Raw genomic sequence first — 24,601 nt, 5'->3', positions numbered from 1 at the left:
GCAAAACAGACAGCCCTTACTGCTAGTAACAAAGATAACAGCTATTGCTGAGGTTTCCATCAGAGAATATTAGATCTCTGGGGGTCCAAAACCCAACATTACAACCAATGGGTAGCAGTCACTGCCAGGAACCAAAGAACAACCTCTACAAGACTCTAGATGTTCTTCGGTACCCAGCAACCTCTGCGCATTGCAGTCCCCAACGTCAATGTACTTACATCTGGCAGCCGACAGAGCTTATGGCAGCCATATAATGGAGGTGCCTGGTGCCAGAACCCCATCAACCTGATATTGCTAACCTATCTTATGGATAGGTTATCGATATGATGTGACTGGATATCCCTTTTAATGAGTAACAATTAGTTCCATTTAAGGCACAGGGACCACTAACACTTGCAAACAGTGGTGCTCTGCAATACGCCTAAACACATGAATGCAGGGAGATTAAGAAGAAAATAGTGTCACTAACCGGTGGAGACTCAACACATTACTATTGCACCAAATCTCAGATGAGCCAAACGGTACAGACATACACACAACATCTGACGTTTCATATCAATGGACGCTTCCTCTGGTATTCAGAAATGTTGGCCAGATGAAGCATCAAGTAAAGCGAAACGGCTGTTGTCTGCACTGCTCTCCCCATCCGTGATAAAGAGCAATAAATAAATTTGTTTCCATTATTTTCTTCTTTGCTTCTCTGGCCATAATGAGAGCTCTCTATAGCGCCACCATTCATGGTCCAACCTTCTGGTGTCGGATAATGCTGCCTAATGAGGACAGAACTGGGTCCTATATAAAAAGGCAAAACTTCCAACTCCATACCATTTCATTGATCTTCAGCATCAAGCCTATATCCCACCTTGAAATTCATGATCGATCCAAATAAAAAAAAAAAAATAAAAAAAAAAAAAGTTAAAATTATTAAAACTTTGCACGAAAAGCTATGAAAACATTGCAGGAAATGTCTCCACCTTGTAGCTGAAAGCAATTATATTGCAGAAAAGAAGAAAACGTCTTTCACCAGATAAGAGTCCGTCGTGATGATGAATGAGGTCTCAGGAGGCACCGCCGCCTCACTGTAATGGCCCCACCGGATGGGATTCTATGCCGGCTAGTCATGTAGACATGTCCCATTTGATAGAATGCCCCCTGCTCTTCTGCCTACATTAACATCACATGCATTTTACTGGCCTATATTTCACTCTCGCTCTGAACGCCAAGTAAATTCATGTCAATGAGGCTCCGGCAATTTCTCTATGTAAACATAATCTAAGTGCAGGGATAAAGGATCGGGTGGATTCCATAGTTCGGGCATCATTACATAGTAACAAGTGAGCTCCTCAATAAATCCCACGTGCAGTTATTTGTCATGTGGAATACAATACACAGATACTTCGAGTAATTCCATATTTTAAGGCAAAGGGGGCCACTTCATCAATGGTATAAGATTCATGAGTAAAATATGAAATTTTAGATTTGCATATACATGACAGCATTTGCATATGTTGTACAAATTTTCTAAAATGGTTTCATAGACATCGGCATTGTTTCATAGTTTGGTTCCATATTACAATACTAAGACTGGTTTCACAATTGCGTTTTTTTGCGCTGTATTTTAGCGCTAAAAAATGCGTGCGTTTTTTCCCCCTATATTTTGCATGGGATGCGCTTATGTGCGCATACACATGCGTTTGTATGCGTTTTTACACGCATGCGTTTTTTTGTGGTGTGCGCTCGGGCGCACAAAATGCATCCTGTTGCATTTTTTGGGCGTCCGACTTGCCTCAAAAAAACGCATGCGCGCGCAATGCGTTTTTTTACAGCAAGACACCCATTATAAGTCTATGGGTGCGTATATGTGCGCATTGGCATGCTCATGTATACTTTTTTTGCGCATGCGTTTTTTTGTTGACCATTAGTTAGACAATGGAATTTAGGGGTTTGGGTTAGAGTTAGGGTTAGTTAAGGGGGTTTAGGGTTAGGGATAGGGTTTGGGTTAGGGTAGCATGGTTTGGTTAAGGGTTAGGGTTTTGGGTTAGATAGGGTTTAGGGTTAGGGTTTGGGTAGGGTTTGGTTAAGGGTTAGGGTTAGTATGGTTTGGTTAAGGGTTAGGGTCAGGGTTAGGGTCAGGGTTAGGGTATGGTTTGATTAAGGGTTAGGGTCAGGGTCAGGGTTAGTAAAGTCATGGTTTGGGTTAGTGTGAGGGGCCAACTAATGTTGGAAAAAAACGCAAACGCGGTAAAAACGCACTAAAAACGCTGCGTTTTTTTCATGCATGCTCATAAAAATGCTTGAAAAAAACGCAGCATTTGTATGCGTTTTTTCTATGCGTTTTTTTGTGGGAAAAACGCGCTGCAAAACAAAGCAAGTGTGAAAGTAGCCCAATATGAAATATATCAATCATATGGATATTATAGAGTTCCAGACAAATTAAGGACAGATTGGCTGGTCATGACAAACAGTTAGGTCCATATATATTTGGTCAGAGACAACATTTTTCTAATTTTTGTTCTAGACATTACCACAATGAATTTTAAACAAAACAATTCAGATGCAGTTGAAGTTCAGACTTTCAGCTTTCATTTGAGGGTATCCACATTAAAATTGGATGAAGGGTTTAGGAGTTTCAGCTCAGTGGTCCCTGTTTTTAAAGGGACCAAAAGTAATTGGACAGATTAAATAATTGTTAATAAAATGTTCATTTCTAGTACTTGGTTGAAAACCATTTGTTGGCAATGACTGCCTGAAGACTTGAACTCATGGACATCACCAGATTGTAATGGTTTGAACAGGGTTCTTGCCCTGCACTCACAGGGTTAGGTGTTCGTGGCCTCTTTCTGGATCTGGGAGGGGTATTTATACTCACTCTTTACCAGGGTTCTCTGTCAGCTATACTGTTGTTCTGGTGTGTCTGACCCCTGGTGTGCGTGTATTCTGCGTTGCTTGTTTGCTTCCCGTGTATGACCCGGCCTGTTCCCTCACTCTGTACTCCGTCTCTCGCTTTGGTACTACTGTCTTCTCCGGTTCTGACCTCCTGGCTTGGCTATCGTTACTCCATTACAGTTTGTCCCTATTGTACCGTCTATTGCCCGTTCTGGTTTTCTGACCTATTGCTACGTCCTGACTATCCTTTCTGTCTAAACCCTGTGGTACTGTATTGCTATCTGGTGCTTTGACCCTGGCTTCGTCTGGTTTCTGTCTCTGTCTATGCCCCTTGGTAACATTGTCCCGTAGTTACCTTTCTAGGAGTTTCCCTGCAGCTCCTAGATCTGTGGAGCTTAGGCCACGCCCCCAGCAGTCATGTGCTTCAGGTCCTGATACTCTGAAGCACGCATCGTCACCGCTGCTGCCCTGCTTCACAGGTATCTCTGAGTACTGTCTTTGTACTCAGGACATCCGCACTGGCTCAGTGAGCAAGTGCAGTGCGGTGTTCCTGACACAGATGCTGTGTTTCCTCCTTTTTGATGCCCTGCCAGGCCTTCACTGCGGTGGTTTTCAGTTGCTGTTTGTTTGTGGGCCTTTCTGTCTGAAGTTTAGTCTTTAACAAGTGAAATGCATGCTCAATTGGGTGAAAGCTGAAAGTCTGAACCTCAACTGCATCTGAATTGTTTTGTTTAAAATTCATTATGGTAATGTCTAGAACCAAAATTAGAAAAATGTTGTCTCTGTCCAAATATATATGGACCTAACTGTACCCATTTCCCTGAATGACCTTATCTCCCTGGCCATCCGGATTGATTTCAGGAATGTTCCAGAGAGGTGTATTGCCCAGTCCTTTCAGGAACCGCTCTTTCCTCAGCCACCTGTGGCAGCTGTCCTTCCAGAACCTATGCAGGTCAACTGCCTTAAGATGGCTGTCTCATGGAACTACCCGCTTCACTGAGGCAGCATGTTTTCACTCTGGTTCAGAGGGAAATTTCTGTCAGCAAGCCATGGTTGATCAGTATCAGGTTCCTGTCCGACGCCTCTAGAATGCTTGACTGGCGACGGAAGGGCCCTGTCCGAGGCAGTATTTTTTGCTACTGAACTGGTGGAGCTTCAGATAGGAGGTGTCACGCGGGGCTTAGTTCAACTAAGGCTGAAATACCCGGGGCCCCTGTGATGTCCCTTTAACTAGGGGAAACCCTGTCTGACCCTCAACCCAGGGTTTTTGCTGATGGTGCAAATGTCTGAGCCTCCAACCTTTCCTTATCTCCTGCTCAGCCCTGCACTTAACCCTCCACCCTCCACCCAGTGAGGAGACACACCACCAAAGCCCCCACACAAATTATGACAGACAGGGAGAACTTAAACTGCACTGCGCCGCACGCACACAGGAATATACAGTAATGTGAACAGGGCACAACTAAACACAAATATGGGAAGGAGAAAGGATAACGACGGACCATACGTCACCAGATACGAATCTCTCTCTCTTCAACACCTCCACTCCAGACCGGAACCACTTGGTAAGAAACACAAGCTATAATCGGCGACGCCCATAGGCCAGCATGACTATTTAAAGACCGTGGGCGTGACTAAACATCCAACCTGGTCTCCAGCAAGATTAACCCCCGAGAGCCTGAAGATCAAGCCGGCGCCACTGAGGCTATAGTGGACGGAGGTGGAACTACCTCTGCCTGCCGGACGCTGTGGTGTGAACAGCGTCCGACATGACATTACCCCGTCTTTTACGAGGGACCCCCGGACCCTCAAGACTCATAGGACCCGGCTTGTCCGGATGATGATGGTGAAAGGAACTGACCAGCCGATTCGCATGTATGTCTGAGGCTGGAACCCAAGACCTCTCCTCCGGACCATACCCCCGCCAGTGCACCAAATACTGAAGAGTACGGCGTACTACTCGAGAGTCCACTACCTTGGCGACCTCAAACTCTAAATCGCCATCCACCATGACTGGAGGTGGCATCGGCGTTGTGTCCACAGAGCCTACCACCTTTTTCAATAAAGCCCTGTGAAACACGTTGTGTATCTTGTACACCGCAGGAAGTTTCAATCGATAAGCCACTGGGTTAATGATGGCAGAAATCCTAAAAGGCCCAATAAACCTTGGACCCAGTTTTAAAGATGGAATTTTGAGTTTTATGTTCTTCGTAGCTAACCACACCCATTCACCCACACACAGGTCCGGACCTGGCACGCGTCTACTGTCAGCCACCCGTTTGTACCTGGCACTCATGCTCAACAAACGCTGTTTCACCCTCCTCCAGACCGATGACAATTGGGCTCCTAGCTGATCCTCCTCCGGGACACCCCCCGAGTCACCCTGACGTAAGGTACAAAACTGAGGATGTTGACCGTACACACAAAAGAATGGAGACTCTCCCGATGACTCTTGGCGGTGATTATTTAACGCGAATTCGGCCAGAGGAAGGAAAGTAGACCACTCCTCCTGGTTGTCGGACACAAAGCATCGTAAATACTGTTCTAGATTTTGGTTCATGCGCTCAGTTTGTCCATTAGACTGTGGATGAAACGCCGATGAATGTGACAACTTGATCCCCAAACGTGAGCAAAAAGCTTTCCAAAACCTCGCCACAAATTGCGTACCCCTATCGGATACTATGTCCGACGGAACTCCGTGGAGTCTGACCACCTCCTGCACAAATACCTGAGCCAACGTCTTTGCATTGGGCAATGAAGACAACGTCACAAAATGCGCCATCTTTGAAAAACGGTCAACCACCACCAGGATGACCGTGTTCCCCGCCGAGGCTGGCAAGTCAGTGATGAAATCCATGGAGATTTCTGTCCATGGCCTATTGGGTACCCCCAGAGGCTGTAGCGTGCCAGCAGGATGGGTTCGGGGTGACTTAGCCCTAGCGCACGTGATGCAAGCTGCCACGTATGAGGCCACGTCCTGCCGGATTTTGGGCCACCAGAAACAACGCGATACCAGCTCTAAGGTGCCCTTCACCCCTGGATGACCAGCCAGTACCGAGTCGTGGTGTTCCTTCAACACCTTAAGCCGAAGATGCAGGGGTACAAATGATTTGTTGGCGGGAAGTCCTGGCGGTACCTCCTCTTGGGCCTTGGCAATCTCCACCTCTACCTCAGTCGTGAGAGCCGAGACCACTACCCCTTCCTGGAGGATGGGTACCGGCTCTTCCCGAGGTTCTCCCCCCGGAAAACACCTAGACAAAGCATCCGCCTTGGTGTTTTTAGCCCCGGGACGGTAAGTCACAAGAAAATTGAAACGAGTAAAAAACAATGCCCAGCGGGCCTGCATAGGAGACAGACACTTGGCCGACTCCAGATAGAGCAGATTCTTATGGTTGTTGATGACTGTGACCTGGTGAGCCACCCCCTCCAAGAAGTGTCGCCATTCCTCAAAAGCCAATTTGATGGCCAACAACTCCCTGTTGCCGATATCATAATTCCGTTCGGCCGGCGACAGCTTATTAGAGAAGTAGGCGCATGGATGCATCTCGCTCAAGGCCGAGCCTTGAGACAGTACTGCCCCCACTCCCACCTCCGACGCATCAACCTCCACCACAAAAGGTTTAGACACGTCTGGTTGCACCAGAATGGGGGCTGAAGCAAAGCTATTCTTCAGATGCTCAAATGCACGTATAGCCACCTCAGGCCAGCTCGCCAGATTGGCACCTTTTTTTGTCATGTCCGTGAGCGGTTTGGCGATAGTCGAAAAGTGTTTTATAAATTTCCTATAATAATTTGCAAACCCAAGGAACCGCTGGAGTGCTTTCAGACTCTCCGGCCTCTCCCATTGCAGCACCGCTTGCACCTTAGCGGTGTCCATTTTAAACCCAGCTGCGGACACAATATATCCCAAAAAGGGCAACTCCTGGACAAAAAATAAACATTTTTCCAGCTTAGCATAGAGCTGGTTCTCCCGGAGCAACTGTAACACCTGCCTGACATGCTCCAAATGAGTGTCCCGATCACTAGAATAAATGAGGATATCATCCAGGTATACAATCACAAATCTCCCCAGGACATGAGCAAATACATCATTAATAAAATGTTGGAAAACGGCAGGCGCGGTGGTCAACCCAAACGGCATAACCAGACTCTCAAAATGACCCTCAGGAATGTTAAACGCCGTCTTCCACGTGTATGACCCGGCCTGTTCCCTCACTCTGTACTCCGTCTCTCGCTTTGGTACTACTGTCTTCTCCGGTTCTGACCTCCTGGCTTGGCTATCGTTACTCCATTACAGTTTGTCCCTATTGTACCGTCTATTGCCCGTTCTGGTTTTCTGACCTATTGCTACGTCCTGACTATCCTTTCTGTCTAAACCCTGTGGTACTGTATTGCTATCTGGTGCTTTGACCCTGGCTTCGTCTGGTTTCTGTCTCTGTCTATGCCCCTTGGTAACATTGTCCCGTAGTTACCTTTCTAGGAGTTTCCCTGCAGCTCCTAGATCTGTGGAGCTTAGGCCACGCCCCCAGCAGTCATGTGCTTCAGGTCCTGATACTCTGAAGCACGCATCGTCACCGCTGCTGCCCTGCTTCACAGGTATCTCTGAGTACTGTCTTTGTACTCAGGACATCCGCACTGGCTCAGTGAGCAAGTGCAGTGCGGTGTTCCTGACACAGATGCTGTGTTTCCTCCTTTTTGATGCCCTGCCAGGCCTTCACTGCGGTGGTTTTCAGTTGCTGTTTGTTTGTGGGCCTTTCTGTCTGAAGTTTAGTCTTTAACAAGTGAAATGCATGCTCAATTGGGTTGAGATCAGGTGACTGACTTGGCCATTCAAGAATATTGCACTTCTTTGCTTTAATAAACTCCTGGGTTGCTTTGAAACAATGACCAATCAATTTGGCTCCATTTTACTGGATCTGAGCACACAGTTTGGCTCTGAATACCTCAGAATTCATTCGGCTGCTGCTGTCCTGTGTCACATCATCAATAAACACTAGTGACCCAGTGCCACTGGCAGCCATGCATGCCCAAGCCATCACACTGCCTTTGCCGTGTTTTACAGATGATGTGGTATGCTTTGGATCATGAGTAGAGTTGAGCATTCCGATACCGCAAGTATCGGGTATCGGCCGATACTTGCTGTATCGGAATTCCGATACCGACATCCGATATTTTTTCAATATCGGGCATCGGAATCGGAAGTTCAAAGTTGATTGACAGCCGAAATGACGTCATCATGATGCGCGGTGTGTGCGCATCATGATGCGCCGTCATTTCGGGCCTTCCGGGGGGTCTGTAGCGGCCTGCCGGGGGGCTGTGTGGACTGCCCGGGGTCTGTACCAGCTTGCCGGGGGGCTGTGCCGGCCTGCCGGTGGTCTGTGCACCCTGTGGGGGTCTGTACTGGCCTGCCGGGGGGCTGTGCCGGCCTGCCGGGGGGCTGTGCACCCTGTGGGGGTCTGTACCGGCCTGCCGGGGGGCTGTGCCAGCCTGCCGGGGGGCTGTGCTGATGTCCGGGGCTCTGTGCAGGCATCGTCCGATGGGACTACAAGTCCCATCGGGCGATGCCTGCTACCATGACAGTGATTGACACATTAGCCAATGATGAGACAGTAGTAGTCCCATCATCCGGCTAATGTGTTAAATGTTAAAAAAAAAAAAGAAAAAAAAAATACTACATACATACTACAGTGGGGAAAAAAAGTATTTAGTCAGTCAGCAATAGTGCAAGTTCCACCACTTAAAAAGATGAGAGGCGTCTGTAATTTACATCATAGGTAGACCTCAACTATGGGAGACAAACTGAGAAAAAAAAATCCAGAAAATCACATTGTCTGGGTTTTTTTTCATTTTATTTGCATATTATGGAGGAAAATAAGTATTTGGTCAGAAACAAAATTTCATCTCAATACTTTGTGATATATCCTTTGTTGGCAATGACAGAGGTCAAACGTTTTCTGTAAGTCTTCACAAGGTTGCCACACACTGTTGTTGGTATGTTGGCCCATTCCTCCATGCAGATCTCCTCTAGAGCAGTGATGTTTTTGGCTTTTCGCTTGGCAACACGGACTTTCAACTCCCTCCAAAGGTTTTCTATAGGGTTGAGATCTGGAGACTGGCTAGGCCACTCCAGGACCTTGAAATGCTTCTTACGAAGCCACTCCTTCGTTGCCCTGGCGGTGTGCTTTGGATCATTGTCATGTTGAAAGACCCAGCCACGTTTCATCTTCAATGCCCTTGCTGATGGAAGGAGGTTTGCACTCAAAATCTCACGATACATGGCCCCATTCATTCTTTCATGTACCCGGATCAGTCGTCCTGGCCCCTTTGCAGAGAAACAGCCCCAAAGCATGATGTTTTCACCACCATGCTTTACAGTAGGTATGGTGTTTGATGGATGCAACTCAGTATTCTTTTTCCTCCAAACACGACAAGTTGTGTTTCTACCAAACAGTTCCAGTTTGGTTTCATCAGACCATAGGACATTCTCCCAAAACTCCTCTGGATCATCCAAATGCTCTCTAGCAAACTTCAGATGGGCCCGGACATGTACAGGCTTAAGCAGTGGGACACGTCTGGCACTGCAGGATCTGAGTCCATGGTGGCGTAGTGTGTTACTTATGGTAGGCCTTGTTACATTGGTCCCAGCTCTCTGCAGTTCATTCACTAGGTCCCCCCGCGTGGTTCTGGGATTTTTGCTCACCGTTCTTGTGATCATTCTGACCCCACGGGGTGGGATTTTGCGTGGAGCACCAGATCGAGGGAGATTATCAGTGGTCTTGTATGTCTTGCATTTTCTAATTATTGCTCCCACAGTTGATTTCTTCACTCCAAGCTGGTTGGCTATTGCAGATTCAGTCTTCCAGCCTGGTGCAGGGCTACAATTTTGTTTCTGGTGTCCTTTGACAGCTCTTTGGTCTTCACCATAGTGGAGTTTGGAGTCAGACTGTTTGAGGGTGTGCACAGGTGTCTTTTTATACTGATAACAATTTTAAACAGGTGCCATTACTACAGGTAATGAGTGGAGGAAAGAGGAGACTCTTAAAGAAGAAGTTACAGGTCTGTGAGAGCCAGAAATCTTGATTGCTTGTTTCTGACCAAATACTTATTTTCCACCATAATATGCAAATAAAATGAAAAAAAAAACAGACAATGTGATTTTCTGGATTTTTTTTTCTCAGTTTGTCTCCCATAGTGGAGGTCTACCTATGATGTAAATTACAGACGCCTCTCATCTTTTTAAGTGGTGGAACTTGCACTATTGCTGACTGACTAAATACTTTTTTTCCCCACTGTACATATATACTACATGCATGCTACATACATACCACATATATACTACATGCATGCTACATACATACTACATGCATGCTACATACATACTACATGCTACATACATACTACATACATACTACATACATACTACATACATACTACATGCATGCTACATACATACTACATGCATGCTACATACATACTACATGCTACATACATACTACATATATACTACATGCATGCTACATACATACTACATGCTACATACATACTACATATATACTACATGCATGCTACATACATACTACATGCTACATGCATGCTACATACATACTACATGCTACATACTACATATATACTACATGCATGCTACATACATACTACATGCTACATACATACTACATGCTACATACATACTACATACATACTACATGCTACATACATACTACATACATACTACATACATACTACATGCATGCTACATACATACTACATGCTACATACATACTACATGCTACATACATACTACATATATACTACATGCATGCTACATACATACTACATGCTACATGCATGCTACATACATACTACATGCATGCTACATACATACTACATGCTACATACATACTACATATATACTACATGCATGCTACATACATACTACATGCTACATACATACTACATACATACTACATGCATGCTACATACAATACATTCATACAATACATACATAGACATACAGTACATATAACATAGAGTAACATACTTACCAATACTTGTCACATTGTTCCCCGAAGCCATTGTCTTTTACGGAATAAATATTAACATAACAAACCACAAAAATACTCACCCATGATCCGAAGCAGTCCACGAGTGTGTCCCACGACGATCTTGGGTAGAGAACTGCAGCATCAGCTGATGCTGCCGCTCTCTACGGGCTGCAGGAATCCAATGACGGAAGGTAGGTATCCTTCCGCACTGTATTCCTCCGCCACTTAAAAAAAAAAAGTCCCTAGTCTCACTTTATGGTAAAAGCTGTGTGGGAAATCCCACACAGCTTTTACCATAAAGTGAGACTAGGGACTTTTTTTTTTTTAAGTGGCGGAGGAATACAGTGCGGAAGGATACCTACCTTCCGTCATTGGATTCCTGCAGCCCGTAGAGAGCGGCAGCATCAGCTGATGCTGCAGTTCTCTACCCAAGATCGTCGTGGGACACACTCGAGGACTGCTTCGGATCATGGGTGAGTATTTTTGTGGTTTGTTATGTTAATATTTATTCCGTAAAAGACAATGGCTTCGGGGAACAATGTGACAAGTATTGGTAAGTATGTTACTCTATGTTATATGTACTGTATATCTATGTATGTATTGTATGTAGCATGCATGTAGTATGTATGTAGTATGTATGTAGCATGTATGTAGTATGTATGTTGCATGTAGTATGTATGTAGCATGCATGTAGTATGTATGTAGTATGTATGTAGCATGTAGTATGTATGTAGCATGCATGTAGTATGAATGTAGCATGTATGTAGCATGCATGTAGTATGTATGTAGTATGTATGTAGTATATATGTAGCATGTAGTATGTATGTAGCATGCATGTAGTATATATGTAGTATGTATGTAGCATGTAGTATGTATGTAGCATGCATGTAGTATGTATGTAGCATGTAGTATGTATGTAGCATGTATGTAGTATGTATGTAGCATGTAGTATGTATGTAGCATGCATGTAGTATGTATGTAGTATGTATGTAGTATATATGTAGCATGTAGTATGTATGTAGCATGCATGTAGTATATATGTAGTATGTATGTAGCATGTAGTATGTATGTAGTATGTATGTAGCATGTAGTATGTATGTAGCATGCATGTAGTATATATGTTGTATGTATGTAGCATGTAGCATGCATGTAGTATGTATGTTGCATGTATGTAGTATGTAGCATGTATGTAGTATGTATGTAGCATGTAGTATGTATGTAGCATGCATGTAGTATGTATGTAGTATATATGGTATGTATGTAGCATGTATGTAGCATGCATGTAGTATGTATGTAGTATGTATGTAGTATGTAGTATGTATGTAGCATGCATGTAGTATGTATGTAGTATGTATGTAGCATGTATGTAGCATGCATGTAGTATATATGTAGCATGTAGTATGTATGTAGCATGCATGTAGTATATATGTAGTATGTATGTAGTATGTATGTGGCATGCATGTAGTATATATGTACTATGTATGTAGCATGCAGTATGTATGTAGCATGCATGTAGTATATATGTAGTATGTATGTAGTATGTATGTAGCATGCATGTCGTATATATGTACTATGTATGTAGCATGTGGTATGTATGTAGCATGCATGTAGTATGTATGTAGCATGCATGTAGTATATATGTAGAATGTATGTAGTATGTATGTAGCATGCATGTAGTATATATGTACTATGTATGTAGCATGCAGTATGTATGTAGCATGCATGTAGTATGTATGTATGTAGTATTTTTATTTTTTTTTTTTACATTTAACACATTAGCCGGATGATGGGACTACTACTGTCCCATCATTGGCTAATGTGTCAATCACTGTCATGGTAGCAGGCATCGCCCGATGGGACTTGTAGTCCCATCGGACGATGCCTGCACGGACCCCCGGACATCAGCGCAGCCCCCCGGCAGGCCGGCACAGCCCCCCGGCAGGCCGGTACAGACCCCCACAGGGTGCACAGCCCCCCGGCAGGCCGGCACAGCCCCCCGGCAGGCCGGTACAGACCCCGGGCAGTCCGCACAGCCCACCGGCAGGCCGGCACAGCCCCCCGGCAGGCCGGCAGAGACCCCCGGAAGGCCCGTACAGACCCCCGAGAGGCTGTACAAGGGCAGGAAAGGGTTTTTCCAATTCCGATACCGGAAGTCTCATAGACTTGAATGGGACTTCCGGTATCGGCATCGGCGATACTTTTTTTAAAGATCGGCCGATCCATTCCGATCCGATATTTTGAAGTATCGGACGGTATCGCTCAACTCTAATCATGAGCTGTACCACGCCTTCGCCATACTTTTCTCTTTCCATCGTTCTGGTAGAGGTTTATCTTGGTTTCATCTGTCCAAAGAATGTTCTTCCAGAACTGTGCTGGCTTTTTTAGATTTTTTTTAGCAAAGTCCAGTCTAGCCTTTTGATTCTTGATGCTTATGAGTGGCTTGCACCGTGCAGTGAACCCTCTGTATTTACTTTCATGCAGTCTTCTCTTTATGGTAGATTTGGATATTGATACGCCTACCTCCTGGAAAGTGTTGTTCACTTGGTTGGCTGTTGTGAAGGGGTTTCTCTTCACCATGAAGATTATTCTGCGATCATCCACCACTGTTGTCTTCCGTGGGCACCCAGGTCTTTTTGCATTGATGAGTTCACCAGTGCTTTCTTTCTCAGGATGTACCAAACTGTAGATTTTGCCACTCCTAATGTTGTAGCAATTACTCGGATGGGTTTTTTCTGTTTTTGCAGCTTAAGGATGGCTTGTTTCACCTGCATGGAGAGCTTTCTTTGACCACATGTTTCCTTCACAGCAAAACCTTCCAAATGCAAGCACCACACCTCAAATCAACTCTAGCCTTTTATCTGCTTAATTGAGAATGACATAACGAAGGGATTGCCCACACCTGTCCATGAAATAGCATTGGAGTCAATTGTCCAATTACTTTTGGTCCCTTTAAAAACAGGGTGGCACATGTTAAGGAGCTGAAACTCCTAAACCCTTCATCCAGTTTTAATGTGGATACCCTCAAATGAAAGCTGAAAGTCTGAACCTCAACTGCATCTGAATTGTTTTGTTTAAAATTCATTATGGTAATGTCTAGAACCAAAATTAGAAAAATGTTGTCTCTGTCCAAATATATATGGACCTAACTGTACCCATTTCCCTGAATGACCTTATCTCCCTGGCCATCCGGATTGATTTCAGGAATGTTCCAGAGAGGTGTATTGCCCAGTCCTTTCAGGAACCGCTCTTTCCTCAGCCACCTGTGGCAGCTGTCCTTCCAGAACCTATGCAGGTCAACTGCCTTAAGATGGCTGTCTCATGGAACTACCCGCTTCACTGAGGCAGCATGTTTTCACTCTGGTTCAGAGGGAAATTTCTGTCAGCAAGCCATGGTTGATCAGTATCAGGTTCCTGTCCGACGCCTCTAGAATGCTTGACTGGCGACGGAAGGGCCCTGTCCGAGGCAGTATTTTTTGCTACTGAACTGGTGGAGCTTCAGATAGGAGGTGTCACGCGGGGCTTAGTTCAACTAAGGCTGAAATACCCGGGGCCCCTGTGATGTCCCTTTAACTAGGGGAAACCCTGTCTGACCCTCAACCCAGGGTTTTTGCTGATGGTGCAAATGTCTGAGCCTCCAACCTTTCCTTATCTCCTGCTCAGCCCTGCACTTAACTCTCCACCCTCCACCCAGTGAGGAGACACACCACCAAAGCCCCCACACAAATTATGACAGACAGGGAGAACTTAAACTGCACTGCGCCGCACGCACACAGGAATATACAGTAATGTGAACAGGGCACAACTAAACACAAATATGGGAAGGAGAAAGGATAACGACGGACCATACGCCACCAGATACGAATCTCTCTCTCTTCAACACCTCCACTCCAGACCGGAACCACTTGGTAAGAAACACAAGCTATAATCGGCAACGCCCATAGGCCAGCATGACTATTTAAAGACCGTGGGCGTGACTAAACATCCAACCTGGTCTCCAGCAAGATTAACCCCCGAGAGCCTGAAGATCAAGCCGGCGCCACTGAGGCTATAGTGGACGGAGGTGGAACTACCTCTGCCTGCCGGACGCTGTGGTGTGAACAGCGTCCGACATGACATTACCCCGTCTTCTACAAGGGACCCCCGGACCCTCAAGACTCATAGGACCCGGCTTGTCCGGATGACGATGGTGAAAGGAACTGACCAGCCGATTCGCATGTATGTCTGAGGCTGGAACCCAAGACCTCTCCTCCGGACCATACCCCCGCCAGTGCACCAAATACTGAAGAGTACGGCGTACTACTCGAGAGTCCACTACCTTGGCGACCTCAAACTCTAAATCGCCATCCACCATGACTGGAGGTGGCATCGGCGTCGTGTCCACAGAGCCTACCACCTTTTTCAATAAAGCCCTGTGAAACACGTTGTGTATCTTGTACACCGCAGGAAGTTTCAATCGATAAGCCACTGGGTTAATGATGGCAGAAATCCTAAAAGGCCCAATAAACCTTGGACCCAGTTTTAAAGATGGAATTTTGAGTTTTATGTTCTTCGTAGCTAACCACACCCATTCACCCACACACAGGTCCGGACCTGGTACGCGTCTACTGTCAGCCACCCGTTTGTACCTAGCACTCATGCTCAACAAACGCTGTTTCACCCTCCTCCAGACCGATGACAATTGGGCTCCTAGCTGATCCTCCTCCGGGACACCCCCCGAGTCACCCTGACGTAAGGTACAAAACTGAGGATGTTGACCGTACACACAAAAGAATGGAGACTCTCCCGATGACTCTTGGCGGTGATTATTTAACGCGAATTCGGCCAGAGGAAGGAAAGTAGACCACTCCTCCTGGTTGTCGGACACAAAGCATCGTAAATACTGTTCTAGATTTTGGTTCATGCGCTCGGTTTGTCCATTAGACTGTGGATGAAACGCCGATGAATGTGACAACTTGATCCCCAAACGTGAGCAAAAAGCTTTCCAAAACCTCGCCACAAATTGCGTACCCCTATCGGATACTATGTCCGACGGAACTCCGTGGAGTCTGACCACCTCCTGCACAAATACCTGAGCCAACGTCTTTGCATTGGGCAATGAAGACAACGTCACAAAATGCGCCATCTTTGAAAAACGGTCAACCACCACCAGGATGACCGTGTTCCCCGTCGAGGCTGGCAAGTCAGTGATGAAATCCATGGAGATTTCTGTCCATGGCCTATTGGGTACCCCCAGAGGCTGTAGCGTGCCAGCAGGATGGGTTCGGGGTGACTTAGCCCTAGCGCACGTGATGCAAGCTGCCACGTATGAGGCCACGTCCTGCCGGATTTTGGGCCACCAGAAACAACGCGATACCAGCTCTAAGGTGCCCTTCACCCCTGGATGACCAGCCAGTACCGAGTCGTGGTGTTCCTTCAACACCTTAAGCCGAAGATGCAGGGGTACAAATGATTTGTTGGCGGGAAGTCCTGGCGGTACCTCCTCTTGGGCCTTGGCAATCTCCACCTCTACCTCAGTCGTGAGAGCCGAGACCACTACCCCTTCCTGGAGGATGGGTACCGGCTCTTCCCGAGGTTCTCCCCCCGGAAAACACCTAGACAAAGCATCCGCCTTGGTGTTTTTAGCCCCGGGACGGTAAGTCACAAGAAAATTGAAACGAGTAAAAAACAATGCCCAGCGGGCCTGCATAGGAGACAGACACTTGGCTGACTCCAGATAGAGCAGATTCTTATGGTCGGTGTTGACTGTGACCTGGTGAGCCGCCCCCTCCAAGAAGTGTCGCCATTCCTCAAAAGCCAATTTGATGGCCAACAACTCCCTGTTGCCGATATCATAATTCCGTTCGGCCGGCGACAGTTTATTAGAGAAGTAGGCGCATGGATGCATCTCGCTCAAGGCCGAACCTTGAGACAGTACTGCCCCCACTCCCACCTCCGACGCATCAACCTCCACCACAAAAGGTTTAGACATGTCTGGTTGCACCAGAATGGGGGCTGAAGCAAAGCTATTCTTCAGATGCTCAAATGCACGTATAGCCACCTCAGGCCAGCTCGCCAGTTTGGCACCTTTTTTTGTCATGTCCGTGAGCGGTTTGGCGATAGTCGAAAAGTGTTTTATAAATTTCCTATAATAATTTGCAAACCCAAAGAACCGCTGGAGTGCTTTCAGACTCTCCGGCCTCTCCCATTGCAGCACCGCTTGCACCTTAGCGGTGTCCATTTTAAACCCAGCTGCGGACACAATATATCCCAAAAAGGGCAACTCCTGGACAAAAAATAAACATTTTTCCAGCTTAGCATAGAGCTGGTTCTCCCGGAGCAACTGTAACACCTGCCTGACATGCTCCAAATGAGTGTCCCGATCACTAGAATAAATGAGGATATCATCCAGGTATACAATCACAAATCTCCCCAGGACATGAGCAAATACATCATTAATAAAATGTTGGAAAACGGCAGGCGCGGTGGTCAACCCAAACGGCATAACCAGACTCTCAAAATGACCCTCAGGAATGTTAAACGCCGTCTTCCACTCATCCCCCTGACGGACCCTTATGAGGTTATACGCCCCCTGAGGTCCAGCTTGGAAAACCATTTCGCCCCCGCTACCTGGTTGAACAAATCCGGGATCAACGGCATTGGGTAGGGATCACGGATAGTAATCTGGTTTAACTCTCGGAAATCCAGACATGGGCGTAACCCCCCCATCTTTCTTCTTAATGAAGAAAAACCCCGCGGCTACAGGCGAGGATGAAGGCCGGATGTGTCCTTTGCTCAGACTCTCCGCGATGTAGTCTTTCAGAGCTTGTCTCTCAGGACCAGAAATATTAAACATCCTGGCCTTAGGTAATTTGGCCCCGGGTTTTAACCTAATCGCACAGTCATAGGCTCTATGTGGAGGCAGTTCTGAGCAACCCTTCTCAGAGAAAACATCCGCAAAATCCTGCAAAGCCTCCGGCAGGCTGGGCGTCACGGCGGACACACATGTGGCCAAGCAATTGTCTTGGCAGAAACCACTCCATTGTATTATGTCCTGAGTTTTCCAATCAATCACCGGGTTGTGCCTGGACAGCCATGGAAAACCCAGGACCATTTGAGCTGGGAGATTACGGAGGACCCTACATGTAACCGACTCAGAATGTAGGACCCCAATGTGGAGTCTCACCTCTGCCACAAACTCCGTAATCTCCCCTTGAGGGAGGGGAACAGCATTAATGGTAACCACCTGTATGGGGTGAGGAAGTCTTTCGATCTTAAACCCGGCGGTGTGTGCAAACTCCTCATCTATGAGATTGGTGGCGGAACCGCTATCCACAAACACTGATATTGGTAGCTCTCTGCCCGCGATAATAACCTTGGCAGGGAGCATACCTTGAGATACCATCATGGAGGATATGCATACGCTCAGTTGGGTCTCCTCCATACCCTCTGAGCTTAACAGTTTTCCGCCGGTGTGACCTCTTTTACCACAGTAGAAACATGCTCCAGGCTTCCGGAATCCCGAAGCGCGACGCTTAACCTGTGCCACGCCAGCAATTTGCATAGGTTCAGGGGACTCATCTACTTCAACCACACTTGCACCTCTGCTTTCCCCCCAGAGGTAGCGTCTCCTGTGCCCCCTGACGAAAACGGCGATCAATACGTATCACCAAACTCATGGCAGACTCCAACGATGCCGGAGACTCATACATCAGGAGGGCTTGTTTAACCTTCCCTGATACCCCATGAATAAACTGGCTCCGCAGTGCTGGGTCATTCCACTGTGTGTCTACGGCCCAACGGCGAAATTCCGAACAATAGTCCTCTGCCAAGCACTCCCCCTGGCGGAGGGCGCGGATTTTAGATTCCGCTAGAGCCAGTCGGTCAGGATCATCGTAAATGAGCCCGAGGGCAGAAAAAACATTATCGGCAGAATGAAATGTAGCAGAGTCAGCTGGTAAGGAAAATGCCCATGCTTGGGGGTCACCACTCAGTAATGACAACACCAGCCCTACCCGCTGGACCTCATTACCTGAGGAGATAGGGCGCATGCGGAAGTATAACTTGCAGGCCTCCCGAAATACGACAAATTTGCTGCAATCCCCTGAAAATCGTTCTGGCAGTGGAAACTTCGGCTCTGCACCGATACCTGCAGATGCCGTTTGGACCTTCGCTACTACCAGGCCCTGCTGCTGAACTGCCCCTTTCAACTCTGAGACCTGTAAGGACAGCGCCGCCAACTGGCGGGTTATGGAATCTAATGGATCCATGGACTCCTGAAAAATGTGGGCCGATTATAATGTCACGCGGGGCTTAGTTCAACTAAGGCTGAAATACCCGGGGCCCCTGTGATGTCCCTTTAACTAGAGGAAACCCTGTCTGACCCTCAACCCAGGGTTTTTGCTGATGGTGCAAATGCCTGAGCCTCCAACCTTTCCTTATCTCCTGCTCAGCCCTGCACTTAACCCTCCACCCTCCACCCAGTGAGGAGACACACCACCAAAGCCCCCACACAAATTATGACAGACAGGGAGAACTTAAACTGCACTGCGCCGCACGCACACAGGAATATACAGTAATGTGAACAGGGCACAACTAAACACAAATATGGGAAGGAGAAAGGATAACGACGGACCATACGCCACCAGATACGAATCTCTCTCTCTTCAACACCTCCACTCCAGACCAGAACCACTTGGTAAGAAACACAAGCTATAATCGGGACGCCCATAGGCCAGCATGACTATTTAAAGACCGTGGGCGTGACTAAACATCCAACCTGGTCTCCAGCAAGATTAACCCCCGAGAGCCTGAAGATCAAGCCGGCGCCACTGAGGCTATAGTGGACGGAGGTGGAACTACCTCTGCCTGCCGGACGCTGTGGTGTGAACAGCGTCCGACATGACAGGAGGGCTGCATACGAAGAAGATTGCCTTCTATATGTTGCCTAGTATGTCACATCCACTTCTGCTGGGCCTTCTGCGGCTTAGTAGTCATGAACTTGTCCTAGACTTGAAATCATGTAAGATGCTTAGTTGCGGACAGTCTTGCCATGAAGGTTGTCTTGTCCCTCCCCGTTCAGTCTTGCCAGTTGACAAGAATGTCAAAATGGATGCGCTTTCTAGGTCCGTCCCTTCCTCCCACCAAAGAGATGACCCCCAACTTGTCATTGAGCCTTCCAAGATGGTCATTGTGGCTCCAGTAGTCTTGACTGATTCCTCCAGGGAGTTAGTTTGTGCCAGAATCTGATAAGAAGCAAGTCCTGTTGTGAGCTCACTCTTCAACATTGGCTGGTCATGCTGGGTGGAAACAGACTGAGACTTATCTTGTGCGATTATTGCTGGCCAACAATGCAAAGGGATATTGTGGAGTTTGTCAGCCTGTCTTCTCTGTGCCCACAACAAAACTCCCAGGCAACTTCCCTCTGAACGTATGAAAATGCACGCCAAGAGATGCCTGGATCATGAAACATTCAGACAGGAGATACGCCAGTCATCTTAAGTTCCTTCTTCTTAGATCCGAGTACCACATCTGCAGCAGTCAGCTCTGAGGATGTATTCAAGGTAGAGAACATCTTGGCCACAAAGAGGGTAAGAGGAAAAACCTTTTTACTTGTGGATTGGAAGGGGTTCAGTCCAGAGGAGAGATCATATGAACCCAAGGAGAATATTTATGCTGGAGAAATTCCTTGTGGGTTTGATGAAGGGGGTGTGTGTAAAGGGAATGGCTAATGTAGGCCAGTGTTCTTGTGTGCCTCCTCTTCCTTCCCCTGGCAAGGGCGCCAACCTACTCACCACCCTGACCGCACGTCTGTGTATCCTGTTTCCGCTCCTACTCCCCAGGGTCTGTGCATATCTGGCAAGTCTCCTGGCAGTGTGCTTTCTGTCTCATAAAGAGACAGTGCACATTCTCGTAAAAGTGTCCGCAGTCAAAAGTTGGGAGACTCCTACTACTTAAGGCACCTCCACCTGTTGGGAGGTGCCTGAGCAATGTTTGTGCAGTTAGTTTATACTTGCCTGCATGCTGTTAGATCCCTTTGACTGCTTTGTCTAATCAGATCCTGCTTTGTTTAACCTGTATCTTGCTTGAATTCCTGACCAGTATGCTATCCAGAAACTGCAAAGTCTGAACATGTCCCACTGGTCGATCTGTCGGCTATCAAGAAACTGCACAGTTTGAACATGTCCCAGTGGCCATCCTGAATCTGCACAGTCTGAACCTGTACCAGTGGCCATCCTATCATGTCTGGGACACACAATCCGAATCAGCATCCCTGACCCGGAGTGGCACCTGGCAACTACCTACCGCACAAGCCTGACCTCCCCCATCAGTGGCTCCAGTGAATACCAGGTAGCTGCTTCATTACACCCCTTCAGGGTAAACCCAGCCATAGCGAAGTGGGTTCACAATCCATAGGTCTTACGATAATAAATCTTGAGGACCAGGATGAACAATGCTGAGTGTCACATAAATAAATCCTTAAAGTGGTACAGTAATTTCTCCAAAGTTTTCAATGCTTGTGCTTCTGTGAGCAGCCTGCGTGCCCTACATGTGATCTCATGGCTGCAGCGTCTCCGGACTTGTCTCCCATCGAGCACATCTGGGACGTCATTGGTCGGTGATCACACAGGAGCTGCCAGCAGTGGATCTTGATGATATGCCCAAGTGCATATCTCAGAATCTTCTCAGCCGTCCACTAATAACCTCACTGATAGCAGCTGAGGCTGTAAGTGCTGGGATTCCTGCACATATACTCCATATTGAATAACTTGAGGTATTTTGAAAATTTTTGCTTCCATTTTGTATCATTTGCAGATAGTTAACATGTCTATTGATTTCCATAATTGAAAACATTTTCGATCTTGGTGTTGCAATTTCAATATTGAAGCGTGTAGGTACTCTGGATAATCAAGTTTAGACATTTCGGCAGCTTTTTTCCTCCTGAATTACCGGCCATTTGCATACATGACTCGTTTCTCAATATTTACACTCAGAGTTATGTATAGAGTATGAAAACAGCAATATCCTTCATAAATCTCCATAACCTTCAAAACACACTCCAATTATTGTATTCATACGTTATATAAATGTCAGCCGTGCGTAATATAATCTCGGGCTAAAAACATTTCCAGAATTTAATTAAATCTAAAACATTGTATTTTTATTATTATTCTCAAACCCCATCAACAGCAATTTCAGGGTGCCGATTTAACGGCCACATCGCAATTCATTAATATGTAGAAAAATTATAACCACCGAGTCACCTGCTTGAAAAATAAATGAATCAGTGCCGGCGTAAATATGTGCTTTGATGTCCTAATGCGGCCGTTCTGATTACCAGGTGTCAGTATCAGACGCTGTCACTAATCAATGAGATGGATTAACTTTTTTTCTTCATGCCAAGGAGTTTATTTCCTCTCCTCGTGCTGCCGCGATGCCTGGAGTCACTACAAAAAGTTGTCATAAATTTGTCACAGCCGCTTCACAAATGACTTAAAGGGCTCAATCAGCTTAAAAAATAGCCATACGATATATGGTAACTGAGACTCCAGCTGGTGGATGGAGAAAGCCACAAGAACGGGAGTTTAACTAAAGTATCATGAGGCGGGGGCACCAAGAAGCCTTCCTCCTATGGCCACCACTACTTTCTTTGCTGGTACAGTGTATTAATTTAGTATTATTGTTATTTTGTAATATTCAGTTTAGTGCCACATCTTCACCCGGAGACGATGACATCTCTAATCATCACCATAAAACATATTACAGTATTTCACATCACTAATCCTATTCTTCACCTGAAGATCAGGTGTGAAGACATGGCATTCCAAATTCCCTACTAGAAAATGAAGATATCATTAATTAAATCGTTAATTAACCATTTAAAACGAGCTAAATGATTTGCAGGACCCAGATCTAGCCACCAAGTAAGTATTCCCTGGCCGCCAAATAGGAGCCCAGCATACTGATTCTTACCTACCAGCACCACTGGTTTAGGTCTTGATTAGTCGTTGGGAATGTCATAGTGAAGTGAATCAACTTGCAGGACCCTGGTCCAATGGTCACATCAGTATTCCATGATTTTCAGAAAGGAGCACTATGAAACATCTCCTACCTACCAGCATCCATGGCTTATGTCTTGATTAGCCGGCTTGCCACAACATCATGTGTGCTGCACTCCACCACGATGTTGGCGAGCCAAGCTGACTAGTCAAACAAGTAGCATGTAGGAGGCGTTTCATAGCGCTCCATTTTGAAAATCATGGTATACGGAAGTGACCAGGGTCCTGAAAATTGATTCACTTATCTCTACTGAACAGGTCTACTTATGACATTCCCAACTGTCTCCTATGAAAACATGACATCATTGATCCTCACCTGCTGATCAAGGACATCACCAATTTTATTCTAGAAACTCATGACATCACTAATCCTCATCTGTTGACCCATGACATTATCAAATCTATTTTAGGAACTCATGACAAACTTAATCCTTACTTGGAGATCCATGATAAGAATTTCCTACTTGAAACCCATGATATCACTAATAACTTGTGGACACATGTCATCATTACCGATTCTGCACTCGAAAACCAAGGCATCATTTATCATTACCTGGTGACCAATGGCATCACCAATCATCTATTGGGAACTCCTGACATCACCTATTTTATTCAAGGAATTTATCCCAACACTAATCCTCATCTGGATACCAATGGCATTAATAATTTCTGAACAGAAACCCATGATATATTTAATATTCAATAATTGAAATCTGCCATCATATTCTTATTTCCTAGAAAATCCTGACATTGCTGATCCTGACAAGGTGACACATGACATCAATAACAATCTACTAGGAACCCATGCCATCACAAATCCTAAAAGTGCCATCACAAATCCTTATATGGTGTCCAATGACATCACCAATCCTATTCTAGAAACTCAAGAAAATACTAATACTTTCATAGAGATTCATAGAATCCAAACATCTCTTAGTAGAAGCCATGACATCATTAATACCCACCTTGTAGACTCAGGGCATTAGTAATGATTTATTCAAAAACATGACATCACTTATCCTCAACTTGTGACCCATGACATCACTTATCCTCAACTTGTGACCCATGACATCACTTATCCTCAACTTGTGACCCATGACATCACTTATCCTCAACTTGTGACCCATGACATCACTTATCCTCAACTTGTGACCCATGACATCACTTATCCTCAACTTGTGACCCATGACATCACCTATCCTCAACTTGTGACCCATGACATCACCTATCCTCAACTTGTGACCCATGACATCACCAATTATGATCTATGACATCACTAATTCTCTGCTGGCCATCACACCCCCTACTTGTACACCCCTGGTAGTTTTGGGAGCTTCCCAGTCTATCTACAATGTTGATCATCCAGGTGGCAGACATAAGAGGCCAAGGTTCATGCCTTGCAGTAATGAAAATTTTGTGCACATTGATGAATGAGTCTTCAGATTAATATTATTCAATCTCTACATCCAGACTTCTTTTGCGAGATATAGAATCTGTTTCTGTTCAGCTGCAATAACCTGGGTTGAATTTGTTAACCGATGTTACAAAAATGTCCTTTATGCCAGATAATTAACTCAGCCAATGCATCTGCCGTAGAAAAACAAGTTTTACCTAACTAGTGGTATTATCTCACTGTGA

The 24,601-nt window shown here is 46.0% G+C and overlaps 1 protein-coding gene across 2 annotated transcripts in view; it reads right to left on the bottom strand.

Annotated features, from left to right (window-relative positions):
- THSD7B (thrombospondin type 1 domain containing 7B) overlaps positions 1–24,601 on the bottom strand; it is a 501,312-nt gene that overhangs the window by 90,052 nt on the left and 386,659 nt on the right. The window lies entirely within an intron of this gene.

This window comes from Dendrobates tinctorius, unplaced genomic scaffold (assembly GCF_039654945.1).
Source record: "Dendrobates tinctorius isolate UK_male_01 unplaced genomic scaffold, ASM3965494v1 ptg000143l, whole genome shotgun sequence".
Lineage (NCBI taxonomy): Eukaryota > Metazoa > Chordata > Amphibia > Anura > Dendrobatidae > Dendrobates > Dendrobates tinctorius.
Note: the sequence above shows the minus strand (reverse complement) of the source record. Positions and strands in the feature narration are given on the sequence as shown.